This window comes from Drosophila suzukii, chromosome 2L (genome assembly GCF_043229965.1).
Source record: "Drosophila suzukii chromosome 2L, CBGP_Dsuzu_IsoJpt1.0, whole genome shotgun sequence".
Classification (NCBI taxonomy): domain Eukaryota; kingdom Metazoa; phylum Arthropoda; class Insecta; order Diptera; family Drosophilidae; genus Drosophila; species Drosophila suzukii.
The window spans coordinates 11,070,040-11,083,643 of record NC_092080.1 but is presented as its reverse complement, the minus strand read 5'-3'; the positions used below and the strand labels follow the sequence as shown (position 1 = coordinate 11,083,643).

Sequence of the window (13,604 nt, the reverse complement as noted above, 5' to 3'; positions counted from 1 at the left end):
TAAAAGAAATAATTTTTCCCGGATTTATTTAAATGTTTGTAAAACATTTTTCAATTATTCTTTAATAAAAGTTTAACAAGAACATTTTTATGGTAATTTTTCCCTGGAATTAGGCATTTGTCAACAATTACAAATTAATTGCCCGTGATATTCTGTATTTATAAGCTCTCGTTAATTATTTATGACTTTTCTGCTAAGCCAAAACTAATTTCAATAAAATACAAATAAATAAAATTACAATTAAAGTCAACTGGTAGTATTGAAAATAAAGTTACTGAGTATCGGGTGGTAAAATAAATTCAATATGACTCCTTTTATTTGTTCAACTTCGTAATCAGTTACCAAACCAAATGCATTCGGTTTAGTTAAGCTACTCAAACGAGAATTCCAAACTAAAGTTGCCAATCATTTGAATAATTTCCGTTGAACCGAAAGTGCCGGTTGGCCAAACACAAATGCATTTTCACTCTTGTCTAGACACTTGTCATAGCTTGGGTATAAAAAAAACACATGGTAAACCCGCCCTCATTCTGATCCACTTGTGATAGCAATGGACTTTGGTTTGTCAATGGCAAGTGGGAAATGGGAAATGGAAAATGGGTACCGAACTGAAAGTATTGTCCGTACTGCTGTTATCCCACCTGTCAAAAGAGTGGGTCCCTCTTTTCCACTTGACCCCCAATGAAAGCGAACAAATATGGAAAGTAATGGCCCGATTAGTGAACCGTACTGCGGGATGCCAATGACACTAGCCATTCACTAGCGATGCTAAGTTTAGATACTTTTGTCTGTGACAAAACTTTCAACTACTTATTTAGCAAAGCGTAAAGGAGATCCCTTGTTGGGATATGGATATGAATATGAGCTTATGTAAATGTCAATGAAACCCTGCCAGGCAACCTCTTTACGTAATTTCCCTGCGACCTGGCGTGCACTTCTTCAAATTCAAATTCAAATGCAAATGCAAATGCTTATACAATTTATGGATCGCTGCGAAAAACACAATTCCATTTCCTTCGATACACTTAACTCACGTTGAGTGCTCCTTGCAATTTGTTAATGAAATGCCTTCGAATGCTACCCGCCGTTTACTTTGACTGTAGCTCTCCAGACCGGATTATTAATTACATATATTGGTTGTGGGGAACTGAGAAAGTGCCCCATCGATCAAAACCCTCCAGAGTTAATTTAATGAATGCCTTCGCGGTGTCAGTAACTTTAGCCTCAGGTGGGCGAAACTGGTCTGATTTTGTACTCGGTTTGGAAATAAATGCTTGTGATTGCAGATGCCAACTGTAAGGAGCGTTTAATGTGTCTAATCTGAGGGTACTTCACCGTCCTCAAATAAATTCCTCAAGAGGAGAGTATGTCATTAATTTAGCCTATTTATATTTCAAAGTGGTTTATTTGGCATTTGAACAATATAATACAGTAATACACTCAGAGCAAGGAACAGCTTTAACAAAAAAAAAGAACCAAATTAATAATATTTGATTTTTACCTCACTTTTAAAGACTTTTTTTTTAAATAATTCGTTTTATTAGATATGGAAGGGATTCCTATTTAAGAAAAACAACCTTCACGTTTGAGTTCTGAATTAAAACTGATTTTATTTTTCTAAGTCTTTGCTTACGTATCTAACATGAAATTTTTATGATATACTTATCTATGGTCTACGCAGAGACACATAACCTTATCAACGGTCTCCCGCAAGACGACCCTTTGTACAGGGTGAGAACTATATTTATGGTCAGGCTCAAATGGCTTGTACTTAAGATTACAATTGTTCGGCACTGCACCCTTGTAGGTTTTAAGTTACAGATCATTATTTACGGCTCTAGATGGATTTACATATTGACATGAACAGAGTTCGTTAAATCTTACATTTTTGACAATTAGTGTTCTTCTTGAACAAGTTATTTTCAAGTTATTATAAGTACAACTATCGATAATATCGATAATAGTTACATATGTCTTGAATATTCCTCAAAAGATAAAAATATTAGACCATGAACTTGTTGTGTCAAATCATAATGCTTAGCAAATAAAACCATATATATTTGTAACTAAATCTAATACTTATATAGAATCATTATTTTCATACTATCGATTATATCGATAGGCTTATCGATTGTTTTGCCACACTATATTTAAGGGTATCCCAGCTTCGGGATTGTATTATTATTATTTATTTGGTATTTATTATAAAGTTGCAAACAAGCTAACATTTTCACCATGTAGTACTTGTTGAACCAAAAGCCTTAAATACACTCAGGCAAGAGAAGAACTAGATAGCTTTGTTCTTGTTCAAGCCCCCTAAACTGCAATTGAAACCGAGTTAGAGTGGTAAGGCGACTGCAAATGGAAGGCGTCGCAAACAAGGTCTTACAGAGCTGGCTACTGAAGAACAACAGTCTCGCCTTTCGGTTTGCAATGGGAGCCGGTGGTGAACCCAAGACCGAAAGTGCCCTACTACCGAGAGCTTAGTGTGAAATTTGCTTAAATGAGGGGAAAGATGGAGAAAAATAGATGTTGCAAGCGGCATTAAGCCCAAGCCATTCACCTCTTAAGTCCGACTGCATGCCACATTACGGTTTACAATTCAACCGACCGACTGACGCTACCAATCGCCCATCATCCCAAGCTCTAAAGTTCCATGTTCCCATTTCCCGACCCTTGGAAAAATGGTTCACCAACTGGGGGTTAGGGGTAGCCTCCGCTGGGGGCAGACATTCGAGTGGCTCCAAATCCCCAGCAATTTGTCGCAACAACTCGCATTACATTACAAAACGATGTGCAAATAGAAACGGCTACGAGAGCGGCAAACTAAAGGGATTTGCCATAATGGTCGCCCCAAAGTATCCTTGGGGTTTTTTTGGTTTGGGTTTTGCTTTTTGCTACTTTGCTATATAGCTACATTACCGCCTTTGCCGCAGGCTCTTTCTCTCTATTTAATAACCCGACGAATTGGACCACCAAAAGGGGGCTAAAGTGTCAGAAATCCGGCTTAGTTTGGCTTTAGCTAGTTGTCCCCGTTTCTATATTTAGCCAGGCATTAAGTTTCATATTGTAATTGCAGTTATTTCCTGTCCTCCGAGCTCTTTTATTGACCATGGCATCATCCATACCCGCAAGATATCCTTCCGTTTTCACTCCACATTTCCATTGTTTAAATTGTGTTTTTCCGACCAAGTTAGTTAGACAATTGCCGCCTTTGTGATTGCATTTTAATTAATGACCGGAATAGTGTAGCTAAAAGTTGGATTGTTCAAACAAGTTAAAGCTTTGTGGCGGCCATAAAAACTAAATTGACTTGCCTTATTTTATTCTTTTTTGATTTATATGTTTAGTTTTATTTTTTGGAACATTCTTTGATATTGGTTTGTTGTTTCATTTTAAAAGAAATTTTAGGTACTTAATAGTTAAATGCATGCACAAGTTTATACCAAAATTTGGACAAACATCTATACCTTTAAAAATAAGTAATATTTCTGAGAAGAATATTGATAAAATATTTTAAAATTTGAAGAAAAGAGTAGAAAGCAATTATAAGTTTAAAATGCATTAGTTTACATTACCAATATTATATGTTTTAAAAACTTTAAAGTAAAATATATTTTCTTTTTACTTATGTAGTTCATGGCTCAAACTTTCTAGTCATACCACAAACATGCTTAGTATTAAGGATAAAAAACCTAAAATAATCTATAATAATTTTATGGCCTAAGCCAACCAGTTTATTTAATATCTCAAAGCTAGCTTTCAAAATATATTTTACGATTTTCCCAACGGTATGCTAATATATAAAGTCGGAGCACAAAACAATGAACATTGTATTTTTTATGGCTTCGACATGTGACCTCCTTGGTGGGTCGTCAAGGCCTTTTCGTGGCCCAGAGACAAACTTAAATTCCAGCAGGATCGTGGCCTTTTGACAGCTCGGAACATAAATTGATTAGTCCAAAATGTGAGCAACAATAAAATGGCTGCTAAGCTGCACATTAGCATCATTAAAGGGCCAAACAGCAAATCATAGAGCAGCGGAAAAATGGCAGACACCTCGTGGCCCTTTTGGGACTCATAAGTGGCAAAAAACCAAGCAAAACAAAAGAAAACAACATAAAAAATACATTTGTGTCTGCGAAATGCTAAAATTGTGTATGTTGCGTGCAGCATGTGGCTGTTTTGTTTTTGTTGAAGCACGTTCCCGACGACATCACCCCATTTATTTTTTTTGAGGACCTTCGGGAGCTGTTCCATTTCCTCAAAACCGACTGTTTAGCCTGGTAAAATGCAAGGATTCTCATTTATACATAATTCACAAACTCGAATTAAAGTTTGAGCAGGCAAACGGAACCGGAAATCATCCGCTGGCGGCAGCTGTTCCTGGTCGTCGTCTTCAATTGTGTCGCCCCAATGCTAAAATATTTATGATTGTCCGGATGTGAAATGAATTGAAAGAGTTCATGCTAATTAGCCAGGCCAAGAGAAAGTTGGCGGTGCGAACTGAACAACAATTTTAATTGCATTTCACAAGTCTGTCCGCCACTACAAAAGTCAATTATGAAAAGCGTCTGAGTGCCAGATAGTAAACGATTTTCAGCTTCAAACTTTTCCGCCCCTTGACATTTCAGGGGCAAAGGTCAGGACAGGCTTCGGAAATAAACCAAAATTAAATGGGATTTTATTTAAGAAGAAAATTTATATAAAACCACATTTGAACCAAACGATTTGGTACTTTCAATGCCTATGAACGAATACAAGCTCTATTTATATATGTTAGAAGGATTTATATAAATTTTGGTGGACTTTAAGATTTCTTATATGATTAAGAGGGCTTGGGGATTTTTAATTTTTTCAGTTTGTATACAATAGTCCTGCAAATAGCGTCTAAGTGCTAACCAGCAGATTTTTCAACTCGCCAGAAAGTTTTGTCTGCTCTTGAAATCCTTTGGGCAATGATAAACTTTTGATTTGCTGCCGTTTTATTGTTTTGCTCATGCAAATTGTTGCCGACACTTAATTTTGTTTGCAAATACTTGTGCATATTTTTGGGACTGTCCCGTCAGTTGACGGTAGACTAAACAACAAAAAACAAACGGATTAAAATGCTTGAATAAGTTTTTAAAGAAGATGAATAGAGGGGTATTCAAGCATCCAATAGAAATAAAACTTATTTTTAAATTCCCAATATTAAAGATTTAATAAAAAATAAATAGAACATTTTAGAGAAAAAATCACAAGCATTTAAAAGTAATTAATTGTATTATGGTGAGCGATTTGGCGGAACTCAGGCGTTATCACCAAATATTTGTCCCTGACAAGTCAGGCCATAATTTGCCCTATCGCTTTTTCAACACTCGGCAAGTCCCTTTCACCGGAGCGAAGTTATTTAATTAATTAACACAAACTGTCGCTTGTTTCACGCTTCAACGTGCAAACGATGTTAATGGGCTTTCAATTATGCCGGTGCCGGGGAACCCCCGCCTCAAAGCCGTATGCAAAGTCCCAACGAACTACAAAATAACAGTGGTCTTTGGCTGTCGAGGTTGCAGGATGGAAGGATGGAAGGATCACACAATACAGTTCCCGAGAATGTCCTCGGCTGCCAGTCAGCGGGGCAAGATATAAAAACAACTTTTCACAAACTGTCACAGGGATTTTGTCCATTTGATTGCGTGTGTAATTACACTGCCACGCCCACTTGTCCTTTATTCTTCTTCTTCTTCTTCTGGGAGGGGGGGTGTTCAGGGTACTTCCCCACTAGCCAGTTCAATTTCAAGTTTTTTTTGTCCAGTCCTAAAAAGGAAAAAGGTCAAAGGCGAGTCGGGGACAAAAAGTAAGAAGGAAGAAAGGTAGCGGCATTAAGCTGAACCGACAAAGTGATTTGGTGCCTCACATCGAATTTGGAATTGAAACAGCGAATTTGGACATTGACAGGTCGAGTACTTGAACAACGCCAACATTCACTTCAAAAGAACGCCTTCTTCAATCATTTTACTCAGGCTTTAGAGTCTAAAGTTTAGACAGATCTAAGGCAATTTTGGAAGGACCCACATTTAATTAAACATTCCACTTGTGAGGATTAATTAAAAGGCCCTCGCTGGCCATAATGCAATTCGATACAATTTATGAATACAGATAATATTTGTAATTGTAAAATTTAAAATAAAACAAAAGCACAATAAATCATACATTTGAAGCTCAAACCGACTAAATTACTAATATAAGTTTCCTTAATTAACTACTTTCTTGTTATATAAATTTCGTTTAAACAGAATTTCTGCTAATCGATTTTCTCATATTCCCTTAAATATTCATTAATACCTAATTGCCAAAATTAGGCAAATAATTCTACCACAAAAGCCTTTTTGGCCACCATGTCGGTGTCTCCTCCAAGAAAGTACTTAAAAATTGATAAAAGCTCAACTCTCATTAGCCAAGTCTGAAAATTCAAGCCACTAAGCTGCTTCTCAAAATCACAAAACCACAGAAAAAAGGACAAACACTTGACTTGACTTGAGTCGCGCATTAGCCTCGCAAGCCGCTTACACAATAATGAAAGCCTACTGTTCGGGGCATTCATTTGTAATTAGAGCATAAATTTCAATTTCACGCTTGCCACCACCGAGTGGTGAACAGTTTTCCGGGTAAAAAACCCCCAGTAAAACCCTCGAAAACCCAACGCCCTATTGTTAGGCAACATTTAACATTTAATACTGGGAGCGGAGCACGTGCCCCGACATTATGTTAATGCCAAATGAACAAACAACAGAGGAGCTACAAAAATTTTGAGGTTGGTGGGGTGTCAGCTGGATGCTGCTTTATCTACGCTTTTCAATAAGTTGTCAACGGCGATTTATGGCCATATTTTATGGCAAGTTAACAGCAAAAATAATGTCCTGATGGCCGATACGTGCAGGTGCAACAAATTACAGATGCGAATTCTGTCCCCAAACCGAAAACAGAAAAGGTCCTTTAAATTTAAAACCGGCATAATCGATTTATAACTGTAATTGACATAGTATAATTAACACTGTGCGACTATTTTTTTTTACCCCTATGAAACTTATTATGGTGAAATTCTTAACTTATGCATTTTTAAATTTTCAAACGATACTCTAAAAATGCTCCTTTAAATTGAACACATTACCAATATATTTCTTATGGATTCTTAAAGTTGAATAACTAAAATATGTTATAAAAGGTGGCATACGATATCCCAGTTAAATTTTAAGGTATTTCAATCTCCCTTAAGTAACATCTTTTCCCACGCGTTCTTTGTAGCTTCCATTCCCAAGATAGTTTTTACCTCGAAACTACTTTCTTGTTTTTATTCGTCTGCGGCGTAGACAGACCAATAAGTCGTGTGTTTATAAATAAAACCATCAATGCCGTTATGGCCATCATCAGGCAATATCGTCCGTCCTTCTGAGTTGCTGCGTGCCACGAAGCCAAATGACTGAGCCTTGGCAAGGCGGCCAGACTTGAAGTGGGATTCCCATTTCCCCTCGGGGGGCACATTTCATTGCCATTATTGGCACATTGGCTGCACTTTGTGGTGGACCCATAGCCTTGGGTCAATCAGCTCACCTGGCTGCAGTGGAAACTCTGGACTAAATAGCAACTTAACTCAGATTATGATGGATGGCTGGGAGAGTTAAGATCCATTATTAAATCTTTATAAATCTTCAAGTGGAAACTTTATTATGTCTGCAAAAACACATTTCTGACTAGACAGAAAACTAATTAAATAACGAAACATTTTATTTAGGTTTCTTTAAACCTTATCTTATTTTCCTGGTCTTGTTTAAATTATAAAAAATTAATTCTCGAACAAGAATCGCAGAAAGTGAGTTTGCCATTTCTTGAAATTAATAGTTTAATATTTAATATTTGAGTAAAAATAAAAATGAGAATGCAATTCGGAAATAATATATGAAGTAATTGTAAAATCGTTTACACATTTAAATACCATACAATATGCGGAATGAAGAAAGTTTGGTAAAACTTTGTAACCTTTAATAACGCCAACTCAGTAGTAAAACCTTTTTAAGAAGCTCGACAGATTTTCGCCAAAAATAGAACAAAGTAAGCCCGGTAAAAAACCAAAGTTTCTTTTCCGCAACTTATGCTTACTGCCAAAAAGTTTCCGTCTAGAGATATTATCAACTAAAGATTATGTGGGTTGAGGGGCAATAAGTTTACAATTTGTACGCTTTGATAATGACAAAAACATGAGAAGCGGTATGTTAAACTGATTTAATCCAAACGCCCACACTTAGATTTATTTTTCCTTTAAGCTTTAAAACGTTTTCCGCTTCGAAAAGTTATTAGACAAAGGCCCGCAAAAAAGACATCAATTGCTGTGTAATCTTAGACATTTTTTGACTCTCAAAAGCAGCAGGGGAAAAATGAATCTATATGTGTAATATATTTTGTTAGATTTTTCATATGCCTGCTCCACGCCTCCGTGGGCATATAAATTTGTGGGGCATTTTGGGGGCAGACATTTTGAAGTGGATATTGATGAATTTATATTGGATATGGGTTGTGTGCCTGCTGTCGCTGCTTTTTCCCTCTTTTCGGTTTTGTTCTTTCGCAGGACTTTATATTTGAGCTTAAGTGCTTATTTATTGTTATTTGTAATTTGAGTTTTTGGTTGTGTTTTAGGTTTTTTCTTACGGCCCAACATGCAGAAATTGATGACCCATGTGGTCTGTCGACTTTCACTTCGGACATGGCTATTAATTTTTGGTCAAAGGTCCCTAATCACCATTTGTCCCTCAGTCTCCTTTGGTTTAGTCCAGGCTGTAAGGCTTAAATCCTTGACTTGACACGGGGCCAGTTGTTACTCGCTTCGAGATTATGCAAAACATTTTAAATCAAAAGACCTACAAGTTAAACGCATCATCAAGTACAAATACTGGCAAATTTGTCTGAATTTTCCTTTTTGGGCTTGCACTTAAAGCTGATAAAGCTGCTTATGTAAATGATTACAAATGGATGGACCAAAAAGGTTCTTTGGAAACTGATTTCACTCGAGGTTTAAGAGGGGATTGCACTTTTTTGAGAGAGGTATTTAGGATGTAAAGGTGTCTTAAGAATAGAAAGTTTGTTACCTAACTTAAAATTGATAAAAAATACTAGTTCAGTAATTGTTATTATGTAAGATCGAAATATTTAATAAGTATTAATCATTTGGGGGTAACCTTCCAGTCGATACATGAAAAAAAACTAAACTTCAATACAACTTTCTTATTTGATTTGCTTACCCGAAGATATATTGTTGTTGATGCCTGACCCAAGCAAAAAAAATGAACAAACAAATTGTGGGTATAATCCAGCGACCCTCTTTTTTACCACCAATAAATGTGAACTCCCGACACCAAAGTTAAGCCCCATTGGGACCGGCACTTTGTACTTTTTTTTTTTTTTGTCACCCTGCCTTGTTCGAATTCCTTTGTAATATCCGGGGTCCTGACCCGAATTCTTTCAGCTCACAAAACCACCGAGACAGCAGACGGCAGCCAATCAATCAATGCAAAAGCTTTGCAAATTCTTTAAAGTCAGTTTTTTAAGGCCATTGTACTTTAAGGCCTAACTGCAGGTGTAACATACAAGTGAGGGAAAAGGCAAATTAGAAAAAAAATCGCACCTCCCCTGGAGCAACAAAACGATTTGGGCCAAGTGGAAAACATAAACAGAAGATGCCAAGACAACAATCGGCTTCTGCCATTTCTATGCTAAACAACAAACCGAAAATTACACTCATTTCCTGCTTCCGGCATCACGTAGCCGCACTGTAGTCGCCAAGGTCGCAGCTTTGAGTGTCTGGCCGTGTTGAACAAAGTTTGGCCAAATTACCAACATCCTGAGGGGTGATGGAATTTCCAAGTCCTGTTTGCAGACTGAAGAGGTCAGTCTATCAGTCTGAGAGGAGAAATTTCAAAAGTGGATGTAGATCAATTTTGCTGTAATTGTTTTTAGTATTTGTTCAAGTACTATTAATATTTACGCATATAAATTCAGCAAAAAATTATTAAAAATAGTGACGTGTATTTTATTGTGGCTTAGGTTACTACTTTATAGTAATTAATTAGTAAAACAACCATAAGATGGTAAGTTTTGTGTGCTTGGTTGTTGGGAGAGTTGCTATTTCATTGACAATGTGTTGCGACCATAAAACTATTAAATTGGTCAATTTTACTGGGCTTGCTGGTCTATTTGGTAAAGAGTTTTATTGTTCTTGATTTAGTGAACTTTTTTAAAGCAAAGTTCCTTTGAAAATTAAAGTAGTATTTGTATATTGCTTATCAACTTTATCACGTACTCACTCTTACTGTAGAAATATCGATTTTCTAAACAAGTTATTTCTTCTCCAAAGAAATCAAATAAAACACGAGGCAAACATATTCATAATTTGCCTTGCAGACACATAACAAATAAGTTAATTCTCCTGACAAAATGCGATAATGCCCGGCAAATTGTTTACCCCAGAGGACGCACCTAAGTTTATCACAACTTTGACCTTCATTATACAAGTTTTGGTCTTTTTACCCACTTTTGGACAATCACTATATATAAATTTGACCCATTCCTTCAAACTGTACCAATGTATTTATTATTATAGCAGCAAAAACCAACTTCGGAGGAGCAAGAAAATGTGGCAAAAAATTTAATCAACATGACTTTGTCGGTGTTGTTTATTTTCGGTTCGGAACAGTCAACTTGGCGCCTACACAATCCCACGGCTGTTCTCAAAGGAATGCAGATATAGACCAGGACGTGGGAGGTGTTTCCATGTATCGCATTCGAATGCAGCAGCTGCGACCTGCTGAGTTTAATTAATGCCTGTGTGGACTAAATGAAAAAATGCACATTCCCTTGGTACAAACAATTTTTTGCTTAAAGAGGTATTTTTAGAAAAACTATGTGGTTTTTTAAAAAGAACTTATAATATTTACACCAAACATTGCAGAAATTTTAATATAGATTATTTTTCTTAAAATTGTATACATTTTATTGTATATTAATGCGAAACGCCCAAGGTATCCGCTAAATGCCATCCAATTTAATTTCATTAGTTATAAACATTTTTGGGCACAAAAAACTAAGCACACGGCTGGACCAGCACAGGGTGCATGATTAACGCCCAAAAGCCACAAAGTAGGCAGCACAAAAACCACAAAATGTCAGCCAGCAACAACGGCAGCAAAGTCTCATCAAATATGTTGATAAAACACAAAAGATTACAACCCAAGGAGGTCCTGGGAAAAAGGGTCCTAGGAGAAGGACACCAGGCCAGGACGAAGGCATCTAATGTGTTTGTCAAAACGTTTTAATGCCCTTTCCAAGAGATGGGGTCCCATAAAGCCAGCTAGATAGCCCAGGCACAGTAACCTTTTTTTTTGGGGGCAGAAAGGGCGATAGTTAAAGCCTAAAGGGGGTGGTGGTGCGTTCGGGACCGACTGACCAGCCACAGATGACCTTTTTCGCACAGCGAAATAAAAATTGTTAAATAAAAGGCAAATAAAATTGGTGTGTCACACAAATAAGAGGGAAAAAGAGCCTCGTCAAAGTCTCGACATGAGCAAAAAACAACCTGTTGTGCATGTGTGTGTTTGTTGGGTAGGAGGGTTTTGGGTAAGAATTTTTGGTATGGGTATGCCTGAGCGAAAGTCTGTGTTTTGGGGGCGTTAAATGTATTAGTTAAGCTATGCCCTAAAGGCTATTTAAACGTCGTCAATGTGTTTTTCACGCTTCGGTTAAGAAGATGTTGGGGAAAAAAATCACACTTCCCAACATAGAAAAGGTTGAAATAGTAGACTGATATTTAGTACACCACCAGTAAAATATTTGAAGATCTTAACATGGTTGCAATTCGATTTGATCTACATGCGACCATGCTTATATACTACTTATAATATTTAGTGTTTAGTTAATATTACATGACTAATTAAAATTCTGCTCGAATTAAAAATGTTTAATTAAAAGTTGTTTATATTATTATTATTAGTATATTATTTATAATATATCGCTTCAGTATTTTTTATGATATTTTTAAATTCTCCGAAAAATTTTTTGTTTGATGTGGAGTGTGTTTTTGGATAACCTTCTCCATTTGGCACTTATCAGACCCTCGATGCTCAACAATGTGTTAATGGGATTGCTTATTATGTGTCAATCAAGCGTATTACTCCAACCAATTTAAGAGCCCAAAAATATTCGTCCTGTCATGTACCATTTATTGGGTGACACATTGGTTTTTTAAAGCCTGCTAAACTGTGATCTGCCTACCATTCCCACTAACAAACGGCATATTCGGACGTAAATAGCATCATTATCTAGGAGATATCGCACAACTCATTCGTCATTCGTCAAAAGCCAACAAGAAGGCATCCCCAGAGAACGATGATAAATCACATTCAATTTTGACAAACGTCCCAAATGTCGCGCAGTCTAGGAGCACATTTCATCGGCCAAACACCCACTTGCAAACACAGACAGATACCGAATTTCCATACCGAGTGGTCGGACTCCGCTGGGCAATTGGCCAACACTCTTCCGCCCAACAAATCATTCTCCGGCGGACATTTCCGAGATATCATTGGCCGAAACGAGAGAAAGGCAGAAAAGGGGGAGCGAAAGTCAATTCGATTAAGGCTTGGACAGACATCAGAAAAGATGGATGGCTGTGAGCTGGGCGAATGGTAAATCATAAAAAATAAGATGGTATATATAGACGATTAAGTGGGATTCAATAGATTTTAAGGAGTACATCTTAAATTAGAAAAAATCCAAGGTGGAGAATATAAATACGTATGTAGTATAGAAATGCGGGTTTTAGTCAGCATGGTTATTCAATACCATAAACGTATCCGATTTTATTATTATAACATAGTACGTATTACCATTATTAAATGATTCTTAAATAGTTTCTCTTAATTATCTGTTAAAGTCAATTTTAAGTGCTTAAAATCCGCTCTTTTCTGACTTCAAATAAATATTTATGATGCTTTTTTAAAAGCAGTCTCGTGATCTACTTATTAGCCATCATGGTGGCGGTATTTTGTGAAACGTGCCCCTTGCTTAACTACAATTCAATTTCCGGTTCGCCTTCCTGACATCACGTATACGCAGTCTATCACGTATACGAGATGTTGCATCGCCAGCCATCCGCAGTCAGCTCCTAACAAAATATTTCGCCAGCACTTAACGCCCCAAGCAATCCTTCTTTTTGCCGATGCTGTTGCAAAGGCTTAACTTTCAACTTCCGCCTGCAACGACAGGGAAAAAAGCTAAAACAAAAGTGGAAATTTCAACCCCTTTTGGGGGAAAGTGTCACTTCCTGTGGAGAGACTGCTGTGCATAATATTGCATACTCATTTAAGACCCATTGTTTAGACACTTCTCGGCATAAGGACTTCGCTCTAAGAATTTCTTTCTTTTGCCTTTGGTGTACTGCCCTTAAGGTAAGCCATCTATCAGCATCCTGACTGAATTCATCAAGACTCAACCCTCCAATTGCAGCTCGTCCGTCCCACTTTAACCCATGGCTGTGCTGTGTTTCTTCTTATAAATAATTCAATTGCCACTTTCCT

General features: G+C 37.0%; 1 protein-coding gene across 2 annotated transcripts in view; it reads left to right on the top strand.

The window, feature by feature from the left end:
- sNPF (short neuropeptide F precursor) overlaps nt 1-13,604 on the top strand; it is a 32,596-nt gene that overhangs the window by 15,702 nt on the left and 3,290 nt on the right. The window lies entirely within an intron of this gene.